Raw genomic sequence first — 19,658 nt, forward strand, 5'->3', positions numbered from 1 at the left:
TACATTTTCAGACAGCTATCTTCTCCCCCTTTTTGGCATCAGGATTTGAAAGAAGAAAAAATATAGCATCCAGTTTATCATCCATTAAAGACACTTTATCTTCCAAGGAAGAGAATCGAGTATCCATACTTTGTTGAGATTGAACCACAACTTTAACAACCGTTTTTACACTTATGAGTTCAGCTGAGGTAATTGGATTGATCATAAAAGCATCAATCTTGTTCTGTAAAGTAGCATGAGATGTCTTTATAGCAGCAAGCTCAGAGAGAATTCCTTTCACCGAGATGGTAGAAGCCTTGAGATGCAATTTAAGGTCAGGGTTTTGAAGTCCATCATATACCCTGTGAACATGTTGCAAACCAACAGCTGAGGAGATAGAAGTATGTGCATCTCTCCATACAAAATCCCATTCAGCCTTTCGAAAATGCTCAGCATCAGCATTGTAATAAGAGGGATCACCATTGAAATGTGAAGAAGAACCAACATTGGACTTCTTAGATGCATCAATAGCAGTCTTTAGCTGAGTTGTGTCAGGATCATCAGGATCACTGTCTTCATCAGAATCAGAGCAAGACAGACCCTCAGAAGAATTTGTAGAGCTTGGTAGAATTGCTTTGCCTTTAAGAGGATCCTTAGCAAGAATTATATGTTTCTAATGAGATACTGAAATAGAAAACAATGTAACACCTAAATCTCTCTTTTCTTTTTAAGTGATCTCATCACTTCTCACACAATATATAACTTTGAAGAATAATATGTTTCTCACATAAGAAAGTTTATAAGAAAAGAAAAATAACTTATAAAATTCTTTTCTCAAAACTACCTCTCCTTTTTCCAATATAGGAGACTGCCACTCAGAATTTGATTTTCTCACATAGTATTTTTACACAGTCTCACAGAAAGGCACAATCACACATTTTGCAAAGAAATAAGAGAGGGCTGAGAGGAGTATTATGCTTGTCATATAAATAGAGTTAACCTACAAAAAGAGACTATTTATAATCATAAAAACATTGAAAACAACAGAGGAAAATAAGCAATACCTGAGGGTGAGTCCTCAAGTGGCAGTGATGACAATGGAGGAACAAACAATGCATCAGGATGCTTTGACAAACTAGCTAGCAGCAATAAATCATCAGTAGGAGCTGCTTGAATTGAAAGTTGGTCAGCATCAGGATTTGTTGTAGTATCAGGATTTGATTTGTCAGGAGAATGCACTAGACTAGCATCAGTACTTTGAACTGATGGTTCTTGTGGGGCCGGAGGAATATGAGGTGCTTCAACAATCATTGGTGAAGGTTCTTGTGTACTCTCCTGAAATATAAGATCATTAATAATTGCATCCACCTTTGACAATACATCCTGATGAGCCTTCTTTTCATGCAACAGTTGGTCAGAATCAGTAAGGAGATCACCGTGAGCAAAATCAACAATTATTTGTGCAGCCTCTTTGTCTGCATCTTCCCTTTAAGAAGATGGTTCTTGTGGGACTGGATGTTCCTCAGTTGCTAAGTCCCTTTGAGACTTAGGTTCTTGTGGACTGACATCCTTAGCAGAAGACTGAGTCTTTTTCTTCTTTCTGATGTTCCTAACCACATCTTCAGTTTTTCTTTTCTGCATACTCTTGGCAGTGTTCTTGGACTCAACAGTGTCTTTGTTCACCGGAACCTTTTTTATCAGAGCACTAGCACCAGTAGTTGGCTCCTTAGTTCCAGTTGTGTCAACAGAGTCATCAGGAATTGCTACAGTTGATTTCTTTGTCTTCATTCTAGGCCCAATGAGCATCTGATCATCAGAGTTAGAATCATCTTGCATGATCAGCCTTCTTTTCTGAACTGGGAAGCATTCTTCTTTGTTCTCACTCTCACTCAGTGAGGCTTGTTGAGCTCTCTGTTTAGATTGAACAGATTTCTTAACCAGCCTTTTCTTTTAGTACAACTGATGTCTGGAGACATCAGAGGAAGCTAATTTAGGAGCTGGATTGGAGTTCTATTTGGTAGAAGAAATGCTTGGGTTAGAAACAAGAAGGGTAGTGTCTTGTTCCATAGCATCAGGAAATGTAACAAAGGTGCCAACATCAGGATTCACAGGCACTTGTGAAGGAGTAGGACTATTTCTCAATAGAAATTGCCTGACCTCCTAAGGCAGGAAGGGAAGTCCTGAAAACTTGTTCTTTTCATCTCTTTTGATATGATCTGTAATAGCCTTCTCAGAAATTTGAAATATAGGAAGCAATTCATCATTATCAAATTCAATATTAGGGCATAGAAAATTAAAAATCAGTTGAAGAAATCTAGTATACCCTATTACACCTGATGCATATATTCTCCTAGCAATTATGTATTGAAGAATTGTGTTACCACAGTCAAAATTACCAGAATTGAAAGGCATATGTCATAGCCAATTTGTTTATTCGAGGATTTAACTCAACTCAAATAAGAATGTAATAAGTAAATAGTGGATCTACCTTCAAAGAGATCTCACAAAGTAACATATGTCAAAGGATTCAGAAATAATGTTGATCCACATACTTGAGGAATTAATTCACTGGAAGAAGTTCAAGAAATTGATCAAGCCTCAGTGATATAAATCAAGATTGTGGATTTAATCAAGTGTCAGAGATCTTGTCAGGGTATCAGATAATTACAGGGTTTTAATCTGAAGAAAATCAAGTTATCAAAGTCAAGATATGAAGAAACGTCATGGAAGTTAGTCACTCATGAACCAGACAGTAGAATGAGTGTCAACAGTGAAGTTGTGGAATTGATTCATAATTTTCAGAAGAATGGTTGTTGTTCAAGAGTAGTATTAATTCTCTATTAATTAATTAAGTCATATAATTTAATTAAGAAAATAAATTATATCTGCAAAGATTAATTTATTGATTAATTAATTCTGAATTAATATTATGAATTTTCAGAATTGATTTTGAATTTATATTCAATATTAATTCAGCAAGACAATCATTTGAACTGGTATGACAATCAATTGTCATACCGAAAGTCATGCCAGTTCAATCAATTGTCATACCGATTGTCTTGCCAGTTCATTCAATAGTCATGCTGATTGTCTTACCAGTATAATCAATTGGCATGCCGATTGTCTTGCTAGATCAACGGACTGTCTCACCGATTATCTTGCCAATTCACAGATTGTCTTGCCAGCTCAATTCAGTTCTATTGAGTGAATTATAAATGACAACAGCAGCAGATCATTAACAGACATCATTCAATACATTTCAACCAACTCAAGAACAAAAGAAGCAGCAGCCGCAAAAATATTTTATCTATCAACTGCATTTCAAGTTCATTAATTTCTAGTCATTAAAGTTAAATCCAAACCACTAGGAATAATTCTCTTGTTCTTGTGTAACTATCTAGCGGATCAAAATTTCTAGAACTTAATCTCAAGTTGCTTCTAGCATTTGATCTTTTAATTAAAAAAATAGAAAAAGTCCATGTCGAATTTATTCTAGATTTGTGATAATTTATTTGAGATTAATCCCTTGTAAATAATACCGTTGTTGTAACACCTTTCAAGTTTAATAATAGTTTTATTTAACTTGAATTTTGTTTCACCTTTTTATTCCGCATTGAATTCGATTATACGGTAAAGTTTGTATTCAACCCCCCCCCTTCTACAAACATATTGGAACCTAACAATTGGTATCAGAGCCTTCTGATTAACGAACAAATCAAGATCCTAGACTTTTGTGATTTTTCAACTCCTTGAATTTTTATTTATTCAAAAATTCATAATGACTTCACAAAAAGTTGGAACCGTTAAAATTCCACTGTTCGATAAAGAAAATTATATTATGTGGAAGAAGAAGATGCTCTTGCTCTTACAAGTTGCAAATCCCAAATATGTGGATGTGTTAAAGAAGGATCCAAAAATTCCGATGGTTACTGAACTAGAGGTAATAGAAGATGATGTTGTAATTACCAAAGCTAGAACCTATGTAAAAGATCCTGATGATTTTTCTCCTGCTGAAAAGGAAGAAGCCTCCTTGGATGCCAGCCTTCAATTAATTTTAGTTGATTCCCTTGATCCCTTGATGAACAGACATGTGATGAACTGTAAAAATTCCAAACACATCATGCATATTTAGAAAATAAATTCACTTAATTTATCATGCATATAATAAATTACATCACAAATTCCCAGTTTAATATCTTGAACAGCATTTAGGACATATCAGGATTTGATCAATATACATCAGGATTTGATCAAATATAAATTTAAAAGAATTTATCTATCTTAAGCAACCATACCAGGTTCATTGACAAGCTTTGTAAATGTTGCTTCAGGTAATGGCTTCGTGAAGATATCAGCTAGCTGCTGCTCAGTAGGAACAAAATGAAGCTCAATCGTTCCTTCCATGACATGCTCTCTTATAAAATGATATATGATGCTGATATGTTTAGTAAGAGAGTGTTGCACTGGGTTTCCTGTCATAGCAATAACACTTTGATTATCACAATAAATGGGAATTTTAGAAAATGATAATCCATAGTCCATGAGCTTATTTCTCATCCATAACAACTGAGCACAACAACTCACAGCTGTAATATATTCAGTCTCAGCAGTCGAAGTGGAAATAGATTTTTGCTTCTTACTAAACCATGAGACTAATCTACCTCCCAAAAACTGACAGTTCCCAGATGTACTCTTCTTGTCTATTTTGCAGCCAGTAAAGTCAGCGTATGAATAGCCACATAATTCAAAATCAGCTTCCCTTGCATACTAGAGACCAAGTGATACAATACCCTTGAGGTATTTGAAAATTCTCTTTACTGCAATAAGATGAGGCTCCCTTGGATTTGCCTGAAATATTGCACACAGACAGGTGGCAAACATAATGTCTGGTCTACTAGCTGTTAGGTACAAAAGAGAACCAATCATACATCTATAATTTGAGACATCAACTGTTGTACCTTCATGAGGATCAAGCTTTGTAGCAGTTGCCATTGGAGTAGTTGTTGTTGCACTATCTTGCATATTAAACCTTTTCAGCAGATTCTTTATGTACCTTGGCTGATTAATGTAGATGCCATTATCAGTATGTTTAATTTGTATTCCCAAAAAGTAACTCATCTCTCTCACCATGCTTGTTTAATATATTGATTGCATCAACTTTGAGAACTTATCACATAGTTTTTGATTAGTTGATCCAAAAATGATATCATCCACATAAATTTGAACTAAAAGCAGATCTTTACCTTAATTCAAATAAAATAAAGTTTTATTTATTATACCTCTTTTGAATCCACTTTCCAGCAGAAACTGAGCAAGAGTCTCATACCATGCCCTAGGTGTTTTCTTTAGTCCATAGAGTGCTTTGTCAAGTCTATAAATATAATCAGGATGTCTAGGATCCACAAAACCTGGTGGTTGTTCAATATAGACTTCCTCTTCAAGTTCTTCATTGAGAAATGCACTCTTGACATCCATCTGAAAGACTTTAAATTTCTTGTGTGCAGCATATGCCAAGAAAATTCTGATAGCTTCCAGCCTAGCAACATGAGCAAATGTTTCATCATAGTCAATACCTTCCTGTTGAGAATATCCTTTAGCCACCAATCTTGCCTTGTTTCTGATAATTGTTGTTAGTCCCTAATAATGCAAAAGAATTACAGAAGGGGGGTTGAATGGAATTCTTGAAACTTTTTCTGAAATACAAAATGTTCTATCTTAATAATATATATAGGTGTTTGATTTGCTAGGTGCGGAATAAGAGTTGGTTAAATCAAAACACAAAGTAATAAAAACACAAGTCTTTAAAACTTTCTGATGGATTTGAATGTATCCACCAGATATATATATATATATATCAAGAAAACCCTGTGAAGCTTGAATAGCTCACAGCTGCTTACAACAATAAGAATAACTAAACTTACAGAGAAATGCTAAGGATACAGCTTACAATTGTTTCTCTGAGAAAATGTGTTGCTTAGTCTTCTATTTGTTCTAATTGCTACTCTTGGTTTATATATCACCAAGATTACACAGTAATAAGAAAAGATAATAAAACAAAACCTATCAAGTCTAATATTATGCTACTTCATTACTCTGTTCCAGCATATTTGAATATCTTCATAATAGCATGGAAATGGCAATGCTTCTTTGTTCTCAAAAACCCAGTTGGATAGGCTTCCACATTCCTCTTGCATACACTCGGCGCATTTGACTGTGTTGTCACTGTCAACTGATATTTGAATTGATTTTCCGTCGGGTACATAATCATTCGTCGGGTTGCCTTGTTGATCATCTGTCGGGTAGCTTTGTTGAACATCCGTCGGGTAGCTATTTGGCACTTGACTTCATTTCATTTATGCAGAATTACAAGACATCATCTATGTATAATTAATCAACCTATTCTGCATATCTAGTTAAAGTCAACATGACTTATATGCTACCACCAAATCCAAACAAAGGTGTTTGCAGAAATGTGCTACATGACTTATTATTACATAAGCTACTCACTCGATGGATAATAAATCATCATCCGTCGGGACTATATTGAGTCATCCATCGGGACTATATTACTTATCCGTCGAGTGCTATATTTTTCACTAAGTTAAATCTACTAAGGTGTTTTGTTAATGAAATCATCAAGTTCACAACATACTCACAACAATCTCCCCCAATTTATGTCTACTTGAATTGTAGCCATAAATTAAGAGAAACTTGATGATAATAAAACACCCTAAAAATACAAATTTAAATGGAAGTAGATAAAATTGTAAAGTGCTTCAATTAAAAAAATGCACAAAGATTTGCTCACAGTCATTTTCAAGGTGTTCCTCTAGCCTGAGCAGATTAATCTATTTCCTTGAAGATCTCGATATCTTTCCAAGCTTTTTGTTGTATTCTTCTATCTGATTTTGGAGCTGTCTGTGGAATTCCAGTTCATCAGATTCTGAGAGATTTAACATTTCTTGCATTTCCAAAAGAGTCTCATTGCTAGAGATGCTCAATTGGTCTTCTAATCTGAAGAATCTTCTAACTCCTTTATCATCCATGAATTCCAGCAGCCAATAGGGCCTTAGATGCACTCTACTCCCTGTATAAGGAATAGTTAGAGTCTTTGGGAGTGCATCTTTGGCTCTAATACTCCTCAGTTCTTCGATCTTCTTTAGAACAAGTCTTATAGTTGTCACATTGAATCCAAAGTTCTTTTTGAAGGATGAATAAACCTTTATCAGCACAAATTGGCTTTCTTGAAGGATCCTGTGAAGTGGCCACTGTATCTCTTTTCCTCCCTTGTACTTGAATACTAACCTTTCAGGTAGATTCCTGTAAGCATCAATCCCTCTAACTTCTTCCAGTTCATCTAGATAGAGGTTTACATCTGAGAATTCCTTGATGTGACAGATGTACACGATGTCTCCCTTGTTGACTTTGGTTTGAGCTTTGGTTAGGGACTTGGATCTGAGAGTTGAGGGCTTCACTTTCTTGACTGCTCTGGTCTTTGTCTTCTTTGGCTTCATGAATTGAGGTAGATTGAGTTCAGGTATTGGTAGACTATCCTAGTCTATTGGCTCGTCCTTTGGAATGATAGGTTCACCATGAAAGTTCTTGAATGGATTTATCTTGAATTCTCCATGTGCCACAGAGGGCATGGATGTTTGAGTTGTTGCAGATGTAGACTCTTTGGGAAAGTACCATTCCATCTCCTCATCACTGAAGTCCAATTTTCTCTTGATTCTTTGCTTGTACCTTGGCTTCTTTGTCTGTGGAGGTGCATTTTGTATTTCTTGATCTTGAGATTCAACAATTTCAGATGGTTGTGCAGAAATTTGTTGTGTGGGTTTCACAGCTTGTAACTTGGCCAAGATAGCAGCTTGCTCCTTCTTTTGTTTGACCTTTTTAGCATCTAGAGTAGCTTGCTTCTTTTCTTGCTTCAATCTTGCCTTTTCTTCTCTCTTTGCTTCAGCAAATTGAGGGTGTCCAGCCACCACACAAATTTCCTTACCATTCCTGAAAACTTTAGCAATTCTTCTTTTCAATGCTGAATCAGCTGGATCCTTATAGAATGCTATAGACCTTGCCAATGACTTCTTTTCATCGGTCTTTGGTGTCTCATACACTATGTCCAAGGGGTTCTTTAGTGAAGATTTTGGATAGTTCACCCTAGGCTTCAAAATTAGCTTAGCCTTTGGAGATTTGATGCAGGATGGTTGTCCTCTTTCCAGATTATTCATGCTCATTTCATTCACATAGATTTTCCAGACTTGAAAGTGATGAATGGCTGATTTTTCTGGCTTCTTTGCTAACCCAAACTTCTTTTATTTTCTCCCAGTTGATTGGACTCAACTGCTTCTTTTCAGCTGCTCTCAATGTGGCTGCTGCTTCATTAATTAGATCAATGTTGTATGTAGTTGGTGGCTTATTGAAAGCAATTGTAGGCACAATTACTTTGCTAACTTGAATGTTAAGCTGCTTATCCCCCTCACTTGAGCCTTTCTTCCCCTTTTTGTTATCATCAAGTTGTATGGGAGGGAGTTGAGAAGCCACCAAATGTTGAAGAAATGCAGTTTGAGCTTCTTGATTGGTGAGTATCTTGGCCATTGAATTCTTTACAGCAGACAGTCTTGAGTCCATGGCCTCAACTTTCCTATTGAGATCAGCCTCCTTTCTTAGCTTTTGAGCAACTTCAGTCATGATGGTTGCAGGGAGTCTAGCATCCATCCCTTCTATAACATCTTTCTTGACTTCTGAGATTTCCTGTTTGATAGCATCCACACTTTGACTGTGTTGGAGGGCTTGAATTTTATGCAGCTGGAGTGCTTCAAGATGTGCTGTGAGGAGCTTCTTTGTGCAAGCATTGGAATATGCCTGAATGGCTACTTGGGTGTCATGAATTATCTTGAATAGTATTGATTTGAGATGTGAGTAGGAACATTCTTTTGTAAGCATTCAGGAAGGAATAAATGCATCTCCCCCTATGTCCATGCTGTCTTCCTCATCATCCCCATCAGCATCCCTAAATGAAGCTTCATCCAGTTCAAAATCACTGCCAATATTGGAAGGCATAGCAGTGATTGCATCCTTTACTCTTTGTAAAGATTGTGTAGTGTGCACCAAGTTCAGCAATCTTTCAGCCTCATCATTGCCCTGTACATCTAGAATTTGGTAAGCTGTCACAGGGTGAGTAAATGTCTCAGCATCCAGGGAAATGGAATCTATAACAGCTTGATATTCTTGCTGAAATAGCCTTTCCCTTTCTGTATCATTGACACTCATTGACTCACTTGCAATGGTTTCCATCCTTATCACTCCTGTACCTGCATTTTTCTCTTGATCTCTCTTTTGTTGCATCAAGGTCTCACCTTGGCTCCCCACCCTCACACCCTCACCTTCACCATCTAAGGTGGGACTCCTCACACTCACTTTTGCCAATCCTGAAGAAATGGATTGCATTTGTTCACTCTTTTCCTCTCCTTTTTCCTGGGAGAAATCCAGACTCTTACTCATTTCACTCCCTTCCCTCAATCCTAGGAGTGATTGCACTACCACTAAGTCTTCTGCACTTGTAATAATTGAAGAAATTTGAAGCTGTGCAGAGACACTCGACAGATAAGGAATATCCGTCGGGTTAACAGTTTGACTATCCGACGGATAACTGCTGTTAAGCTTATCCGTCAGGATACAATCACTACTCGACGGATGAACAATATCCATCGAGTGAGTAAAAATGAATGAGTTTGGAGTGGAAACTATTGTGGACTCTGTAAGATTGATGAGAATTTTGGCACAGATGTCTCAACGGTTTCAGAAAGAAATGGCAAGTGAGCCAACAAATCATCTAGAAGATGATGCTCACTTGCTTGGATTTTTGGCTTCTCCAAGAGAGTTAAAGATGGAGAATTTGGAAGTGATATGTTTATCATGTCAACATCCAAAGAGTTTGTGGGAGAGTTTGGTGTTTCAGGGTCTTCAATTGTTAGAGATTTTGGCTGTGACTCCACATTTATTGGAGCCACATCAACCTGACTTTGAGAAGGTGCAGTGACTGTGTCTTTAGCACCAGTTTGCACAGTGTGTGAACCCTGTGCATCCCCAAGGGTCTTTGATTTCTTCTTTCTAGTGTAAGTTTGGGGTGAGCTTGTGTCCCTTGCCCTTTTGGCATGTGCTCTTGGCTGAGAGCTTTTTTCAATAGTCTCATCCTTTTGGGAGGATGCAACTAGTAATGAGCTTATATCTTTATTAAGCACTGCAGTTTGTTGGGAAACTGCAGTGTGGCTAGGCTGGGAAACACTCACCTCTCCAACCTTATCCTTAGGGTTTCTTTGATGTTCACCCTGTCCCTCACCTTTCTTACCCACATTCACACTCCCTTTTTTTGGTTTGGTGGATTTTACAACTGGCATCTTTTGAGAGACACCAGAGGGGGCTTTTTTTGACTTTATTTTTGAAATTTTGGATTTGGTAGCTTGGGTAGGCAACTGTTGGGTCAATGACACAGTTGCCATGGCTACACTGGAATGCAAAGAAGTTTGTGAGGCTGGAAGAGTAGAGACAGTTGAACTTACCTCACTTACATGAGGTGCCTCTATAACTGGAAAGTAGAAGAGTGGCACCTCTTTATGATGGTTTGCCCTGTTCAAATCTGCAATGATTCTCCTTTCTTGAACCCAACAATCTAATTTGTTGGTTGGGTTCTCAAGCACAATATCCTCAGAGAGGTGGTTAGCAAGCATCATTAAAAATCTAGCATAGTAAACATTTTTACCCCTCTTATTTAGCTCCCCTAACTTAAACCCTAACTCAAATATGACAAGATCACTAAAGTTGAAAATTTTATCAGTAACTAGCATGTAAAGAATGTTAAGCATAGAAATATTAATTGAATCAAAATTACTGATTTTACCAGAGAATACCTTAGTAACTAAATCACATAGATAACTCCATTCCTTCCTAAGACCCAACCTCCTAATTTCACTTAATTTAGAAGTAGAGGGTGCATAGCCCATGGAGTTAAGCATATTAACAATGTCAGTGTCTGTGTGTGGTGAAGTTACAGTATTATCAGGAATTTTGAAACATGCTTTGTTAGGTCACACGCACACTGTAGAGGGGGTGAATACAGTGTATACTACACTCAAATCGAACTTTAAGAACTTAAGTAACAGGAAAAAAAACTTTATTGAAACAATAAACTCTGTTACAGTATGGAACTGTTACCTCTCAGTGATGAACAAATATCACGAGAGCTGCTAGGGTTACAATGAATAATCTTCTCTAATAATGATAACACTTATAGTGTAAACCCTATGTCTGTGTTTATATACTACACAGTTACAAGATAATCGCTAATTGATATGGAATATAATTCTGCTTCCTAAAATATATCAATCAGATATCTTTTCTTCCAAGTATTCCATTATTTACAGAATTCCTTCTTCATGCATATCTCTTCTTATGTTTATCTTGATCTTCTTTCCTTTAATCAGCTACTGTCCTTATCTGATCGTCCTTCAGCACTTAAGTTTTGATATCTATCTTCTGATGATTATCTCCTGATAACATAAGTACTGATATCCTTAAGCCCTGACTTCCAGTATAAGTACTGATCAACAGTTAAGTACTGATTTATCCTGTTCAAGTAAGATCTGAAAGCTAAACATAAAACATATTAGCCATGACATTATCAAATATATCTAACAATCTTCCCCAACTTGTAAATTAACATAATATACAAGTTTAACAGATATTTGATGATGTCAAAAACATTAAGTACAAATGCATGAGAATTAGACTAGATAACTACAACTTACAGTCCTTAAAGCTTTTACCAATTTCAACTTCTGATAACAACTTCAGTCTGTATAAATATCAGAATTTAAGCAGTTGTAGATCTTTGACTTGGCTTCATCATTTTCTGATCTCTCTGATGTCAGGATTTGTTCTGAGATAGTTCTTCAACAAACATTTCTCAGCATATCTGAGTTCATCAATCATTCTCCTTTTGACATCTTTAAGCTCTGCAGTATCTTCACCAGTTTGAAAGATTGCAGCTCTGAGATCATTGATCTTTGCTTTTCTCAACTCCTGATCTAGTCTTATGACATAAGCTTTGTCAGACTCTAGATTGAATTCAAGTCCCTTAATACCAAGATATGTTCTGATCTGTGCAGTATTAGGCTTCATATCAACAATATCACCATTGTGATCTCTGTACTTTGGAACATATATGTTGTCAGACTTAACAGAATAAAGCCTTTTCTGTCTCTGAATCTGTTCTTTTAAGTAGTTTGCAGCAGTCCCTGATATTCTGTCATCCACTTGAAGTAAGAAAAGTAATGCTCTAATTCTTCAAAATACTTTAATGGAATGGCATTTTGTCTTATATGATAAACCCTACCATCTGTCATGAAATACAACATGATGTATTCTTTCAAGTAGGTATGGTAAACCATCTGTACAGATTCCAGTTGATTCAATCTCTCAGGATTTGCTCCAATACCTGGTTCACTCAAGGAAGTTGGATCATTGGAAGTGTTGTGTACTCTTCTTTCATCAGTACTTCCCAATCCAGTTTTATCTCTAGCTTCCTTTCCAGTAACTACTCTTGCTTCAAAACCACTTGCAGTAGTCTTCAAAGATTGAGTCTGTTTTGCTTTAGTGAATCCTGGTAGGAGTGTCTTTGATCTATTTTCTGATATCAAGTTAACTTGAGCTATGTCAGAGGTTACTTGCTTCTTCTGAATATCAGAACTTACAATTTCTTGACTCCGAACAACTTGAGCCATGTCAGAGGTTGTTTTAAGAACTTTTCTTGAAGTCAGAGCAAGATCATCCTTTTTATCAGTAATTTCTTCTTCCTCAGGAGGTACATAAACCTTGATAGGTTCACCAACCTTTTCTTTACCCTTGGATCTTGGATCTATCTGTGGTTGTGATCTAGCCAATGTTGCTTCAGTATGTGTCCTTTCTTTGATCACAATGCCTTTGAGTTTTGGAAGTGATTTTTTACCAGAAGCTTCAGATTTAGATGTGACTTTCTCTGATTTAAGTCTGGCTTCTTCTTCCTTTAAACTTTCCAAGTTCATTCCTGGATTTTCTTGAAGAAATAACTATCTTGACATTTCCTCATCAAGATCTAGAAGTTCATCAGAACTTATCCTTTTACCAGCAGCAGAACTTATTCTTTTCCCAGTATCAGAACTTGTCCTGTGACTAGCTTGTCTTGATGTAAACCTTCTACCTTGACTATGACCGCTACCCATTCCAGAGTATCCTTGATCATCATTTCCATCATCCTTTCCTTGCAGTGTCTTGTTAGTTTTGCATTTGGACTTAATTACCTTCTCCCCCTTTTTGGCATCAGCAGGTAGTAAAAGAGAGATAAGTAATTCCACTGAGGATTGGAGTTCAGTAAGTTGCGATTACTGAGAAGCTTGATTTGTCAAAATTTCATCAATCTGAGCTTGTTGTTTCTCTTGAGTTTTCTCAATATAAGCAATCCTGTCAATGGTAGGTTGAAAGAACTTTTTCTTATCAATTTTCCAAACTTGTTCCTGTTTGATAAAGTTCTCCTGAATCTTGTGTAGCTCTGCATGAGTAGTTGAATGAAGACCTTGTAGATGTTTAGTACTCAATGCAGTGACTCTAAGCTGGGTTTTAAAATCATCAGAATTTAACATTTCATCAGCTTTAGTCAAGTGCTCAGCAAGATGTTTTTCAGTTGGAACACATGAAACTGAGTTCCATTCCTTAGTCCACTCCTGACCTGCAGGAGTTTCACTCCAAGGTACTGGTGCTTCTCCGGTAACAAACTTCTTAATCAGTTCAGACTTAGGAAGAGTCTGTTGAGGAGTAAGTCCTGAAGGACCTGCTTCATCAACATCTACAGTTGGAGCAGCATCACCAGTATCTCCAGCATGTGCAGCATCAGAACTTAAAGAATCAGTATCTGCTGATAAGACAACAGTGTGAGTAGCAATGGAGGCTTCAGCATCCTCTAATTTCTGATCTTGTTCTAAGTTCTGATCAACAGCCATATCCTGATGCTCACCTAAATTCTGATCATCAGCATCTTGATGCAGAGAAGGTGTTGTTGAGAACTCTGGAGTTTGAACAGCATCAGTAACAGGTGTTGTGGAAGGAATATTTGTTGGTGGAGCTTCTAAGAGAATTACTGCAGGCACAACCAAGTTTTGAACATTAATATCAGCACTTGTGCCTGGATCAACAGAAGACACAGAAGGTGTGTTAGCCTTTTCAGAAACAGCTTCCTGAGATGAAGTTGATGGAGAAGAAGTGACTGGAGCAAATTCCTTGTCTTGTGAGATCAGAGATTCCTGATCCCCTTCCTTAGCTGCTTCCTCTTCATCATCTGAAACTGGCCTTTTTGCCCTCTGTTTCTTGTATCTCGTTGTTGATTTGGATTTCTTGGGAGTTTCAGGAACTGTCATTCGTCTAAGCCTCTTGAGAAGCCTAGAACCCCCAATTTCAGAATCCTTCTGAGAAATCTCTTTCTCAGCTTCAGCTACAACAGGTTCTCTAGCAGGAACACCTGCTAGAACTTAACAGTCATCAGAACATAATTTCTTAACTCGAAAAAGGAATGCCCATCTTAGTAAATCCTTATACAAGTTCTGAGTTATAGACTTCAGAACTTAATCATTAGAATGTGTAACTAGAACTTGTCCTCAGAATTTGTGCAAAGTGACACAGTGACTGTTTATCTAAAATAACATAGACCACCACAGTAATTTTCATCATTCATATGGAGTGATTAGTGTGTGCATTAAGCTAAATAACAGATAAAGAGTAAAGTCTGAGTCACTTCAGTACATCTTAGAAATAAGGCATAACTAAAATTTTGCTAAAGAGTTGTCATTGTCCTGAAACCTACTGATGAATGAGTTCATGCTTGAGTCCACCTCAACTGTTTTGTGCTAATTTTATGCATCTTTTGAAATTCTATTTTACAGTGGCTTCTCAGTGTAAGTGAGTCACGACTGTTTATCAGAATTTATACTATTATCAGAGTATTTCTCCAGTAATCATAGAGTGTGAAAAGTCACCAAGAAAATATTTTGCTTTTCTAATGCATATTTACTTAATACCAGCAATGCACTTGGGTCGTCCCTTCCACATTTTTACTCTAGATCTCAAAGGAGTACCTGATTTTATTCTTTGATCTTTTTGCTTTTTCTTTTGATAAGTGAGGTTTATCAGCACTTAGTACATTCAGCAGTTTTACTAGTATCAGAACTTAACAGATGAGTAGCATTATTCTAATTTGTGACTTAGTAATAAGATATACAAAGTAAACTTAACTAAGCTCAATTATTAGAATTTGCTAGTGTCATAAGATTTCCACTGAAATAATTACTTCTTACATGGAATCATTTGTTTATTGAAGACTACTAGGTCAGTATCTAGCACAGTTATCCTCATAGGATTGAATAGGTACTTGAACAGACATATCACTTATCAGAGTTTAGAAACATATATCAGACAACAGTCAGTACTTAAAGACATTTATCAATTAAGCACAGAATACACAATGAGATTAATTCTGTAAATACTGAGCATAAAGTCTGATAACACAGAACAAGACTAAGCAGATTTAGAGAAAGAACCTGAAACCATTCCAAGTTCATTTACCAATCTTGTAAAAATAGCTTCACACAGTGGTTTTGTGAAGATATCTGCTAGTTGTTAATCTGTCGGAACAAAATGCAATTCCACTGTACCTTCATCCACATGTTCCCTGATGAAGTGGTACCTGATGCTGATGTGCTTTGTCATAGAGTGTTGAACTGGATTACCTGTCATAGCAATAGCACTTTGATTATCACAGTAAATAGGGATTTTGAAATATGTTAACCCATAATCCAGTAACTGATTCTTCATCCAAAGAATCTGTGCACAACAGCTTCCTGCAGCAATATACTTTGCTTCTGCAGTTGATGTGGAAATTGACTTTTGTTTCTTGCTGTACCAAGAAACCAATCTGCCTCCAAGAAATTGACAGCTTCCACTTGTGCTTTTCCTGTCAATTTTGCAACCTGCAAAATCTGCATCTGAGTAACCTATTAGTTTAAAATCTGATTTTCTAGGATACCATAATCCCAGAGCAGCTGTTCCTTTAAGATACTTAAAGATTCTTTTTACAGCTGTTAAGTGAGGTTCTCTTGGATCTGCTTGAAATCTTGCACAAAGACAGGTAGCATACATGATATCAGGTCTACTAGCAGTTAGATAGAGTAGAGAGCCAATCATACCTCTGTAGTCAGTAATATCTATTGATTTACCGGTATCCTTATCCAGTTTTGTTGCAGTGGCCATTGGAGTGGATGCACTTGAACAATCTTGCATTCCAAATTTCTTCAGCAAGTTTCTGGTGTACTTGGTTTGACAAATAAAAGTGCCTTCCTCATTCTGCTTGACTTGAAGGCCCAGAAAATAGCTAAGTTCCCCCATCATACTCATCTGATATCTTGACTGCATTAGTTTGGCAAACTTTTTACAAAGTTTGTCATTTGTAGATCCAAAAATGATATCATCAACATAAATCTGGACCAGAAGTAAGTCCTTTCCATGGTTGAGGTAGAATAGTGTTTTGTCTATTGTCCCTCTGTTGAATCCACTTTCCAGAAGAAACTGAGCTAAAGTCTCATACCATGCTCTAGGAGCTTGCTTAAGTCCATAAAGTGCTTTATCAAGCCTGTAGACATAATCTGGATGTTTGGTATCTACAAAACCTGGAGGTTGTTCAACATATACCTCCTCCTCCAATTCTCCATTGAGAAAAGCACTTTTCACATCCATTTGAAAGACAGTAAACTTTTTGTGAGCAGCATAAGCCAAGAATATCCTTATGGCTTCTAACCTAGCAACTGGTGCAAATATTTCATCATAATCAATTCCCTCCTATTGAAAATATCCTTTTGCAACCAGCCTTGCCTTATTCCTTATAATTATGCCATCACTGTCAGTTTTGTTTCTGAATACCCACTTTGTACCAACAACAGATCTATTCTTTGGTCTTGGCACTAGGGTCCAGACTTTGTTTCTTTCAAATTCATTCAACTCTTCCTGCATTGCTTGCACCCAATCAGCATCTTGAAGAGCTTCTTCCACTTTCTTTGGCTCAGTCTGAGAGAGAAAAGAATTGTAAAGACATTCATTTGAAGTACCTGTTCTAGTTCTGACACCTACATCAGAATTTCCAATTATCAAATCATGTGTATGTGATTTTGTCCACTTCCTTGCAGATGGAAGGTTTTCTCTAGAACTGGATGCTCCCCCATGATCCATGCTATCTTCATTTTCATTTTCTGATGCTTCCCCTGAAACTATGCTCTCTGAGTTGGAGTCTTCAGTATTTAAATTTTCAGCACTATCAGAACTTGGCTTATCAGAACTTGACGAATCAAAATTTGAAGAGCCAGATGTACGTTCTGATATTTCTTGAGCTGTGGTAGGATCTTGAGTATGCTCCCCCTGCATCGGTGCATCTTCCCTTGGCGTAGCCACCACAGTTTCAATAACATCAGAGTTTATTCCATCAGAGTTTACAGTATCAGGACTTAGACTTTCAAGATTTTCAGTATCAGAATTTGAGTCTTCATTTTCAAATCTCAGCTGATCATGGTCAATGAAATCTTCAAGACCAGTAATCTTCTTGTCATCAAAAGAGACATTGATAGATTCCATGACTACTTGTGTTCTCAAATTATAGACTCTGAAGGCTTTTGTGGAAAGTGGATATCCAACAAAGATTCCTTCATCAGCTTTTAGATCAAACTTTGATAGATGTTCAGTATGAGTCTTGAGAACAGAACACTTGCATCCAAATACATGAAAGTATTTCATATTTGGCTTCTTTTTCTTCACCATCTCATATGGTGTTTTTCATGCTTGTTAATGAGTGTTGCATTTTGAGTAAAACAAGCAGTCTGCACAGTTTTAGCCCAGAAATAGGTTGGAAGCTTTGCTTCTTCAAGCATTGTACGTGCAACTTCAATGAGAGTTCTATTCTTCCTTTCAACAACTCCATTTTGCTGTGGAGTTCCAGGAGCAGAAAATTCCTGCTTTATTCCATGGCTTTTACAGAACTCTTCCATTATCAAATTCTTGAACTCAGTGCCATTATCACTCCTTAAAACTTTCACAGAATCTTTGACCATTTTATCCAGATGTTTGACATGATCAATCAAGATTGATACAGTTTCACTTTTTGTATGCAAGAAATACACCCATGTGTATCTGGTGAACTCATCCACTATGACCAACGCATACTTCTTCTTTGCAATAGACATGACATTTACTGGACCAAATAGATCAACATGTAGTAGATGATAAGGCTCAAGAATTGATGATTCAGTCTTGCTCTTGAATGAAGATTTTCTTTGTTTGGCTTTCTGACATGAATCACAAAGACCATCAGGAGCAAATACTGTGTTTGGCATTCCTCTCACAAGATCTTTCTTCACCAGTTCATTTATATTGTTGAAATTTAAATGAGAGAGTTTCTTATGCCAATTCCAGCTTTCTTCAATTGATGCTCTACTCATCAGACAGATTGCAGAACCATCAGTACTTGTTGAAAGCTTAGCTTCATAAATGTTACCACGCCTGTATCCTTTCAGAACAACTTTGCCTTTAGATTTACTCACAATTTCACAGTGTTCTTCAAAGAAATCAACATGATAACCTCTGTCACAGATTTGACTTATACTCAGTAGGTTGTGTTTAAGTCCTGAGACCAGAGCTACTTGTTTAATTTTGACATTTCCAAGATTGATATTGCCATATCCCAATGTTTTTCCAATGTTGCCATCTCCATAAGAAACACTTGGGCCAGCTTTCTCCACAAAGTCTGATAGCAGGGCCTTATTTCCAGTCATATGTGCTGAACATCCACTGTCCAGAACTAGAATATTATTCCTGTTGCCCTGCAATCACAAAGACCACTAATTATTAGTTTTAAGGACCCAGACTTGCTTGGATCCTTTGGCCTTATTAAGTTTGTTAACATTTGCAGCGGATTTAGCATCAGAGTTTATGTTAACATTTTTCTTATCAGAACTTACACTATCAGACTTTGAATCAGAATTTACACTAGAAGGAACAATGGAAACTTTCTTCAAAGAAGGTTTTATTTGATAATAATCATAGTACAAGCTATGATATTCCTTACAAGTATAAATGGAATGCCATAAACTACCACAATGAAAACAAGGATTTTGTGGTTTGTATCTAACAGACTGACTCTTAACTCCTGACTTTGAAGGTAAGGAGTTAATATTCTTATTCTTCCTGCAAAAAGAAGCCAGATGGTTAGAACTTCCACAGTTATGACATGTTTTCCTAGAAGCATCAGGAACAGGTTTATAATTATTGCTTTTATTCACACCTTCCTTTCCATTCCTATTTTTCCTAGGTGATTTTACCTTGTTTGCATTCTTAACATCTTTCAGCTTATGCTTAAGCTGCTTCTTTGTCATTAAGCCTATGTTCACTTCAGCTGTCTTTTCCTGTTTTAGTTTGTCAGAAGTTAATTTCTTTGTAACTTCTGATTTTTCATTTTCAGACTTTACAGTTACAAACTTAACAGGTTTTAACTTTGGCTTTTACTTATCAACAGACTTAATTTCTTCAGTTCCTTTATCATTCTTATCTTCTCCATAACC

This window comes from Apium graveolens, chromosome 7 (genome assembly GCF_009905375.1).
Source record: "Apium graveolens cultivar Ventura chromosome 7, ASM990537v1, whole genome shotgun sequence".
NCBI lineage: Eukaryota > Viridiplantae > Streptophyta > Magnoliopsida > Apiales > Apiaceae > Apium > Apium graveolens.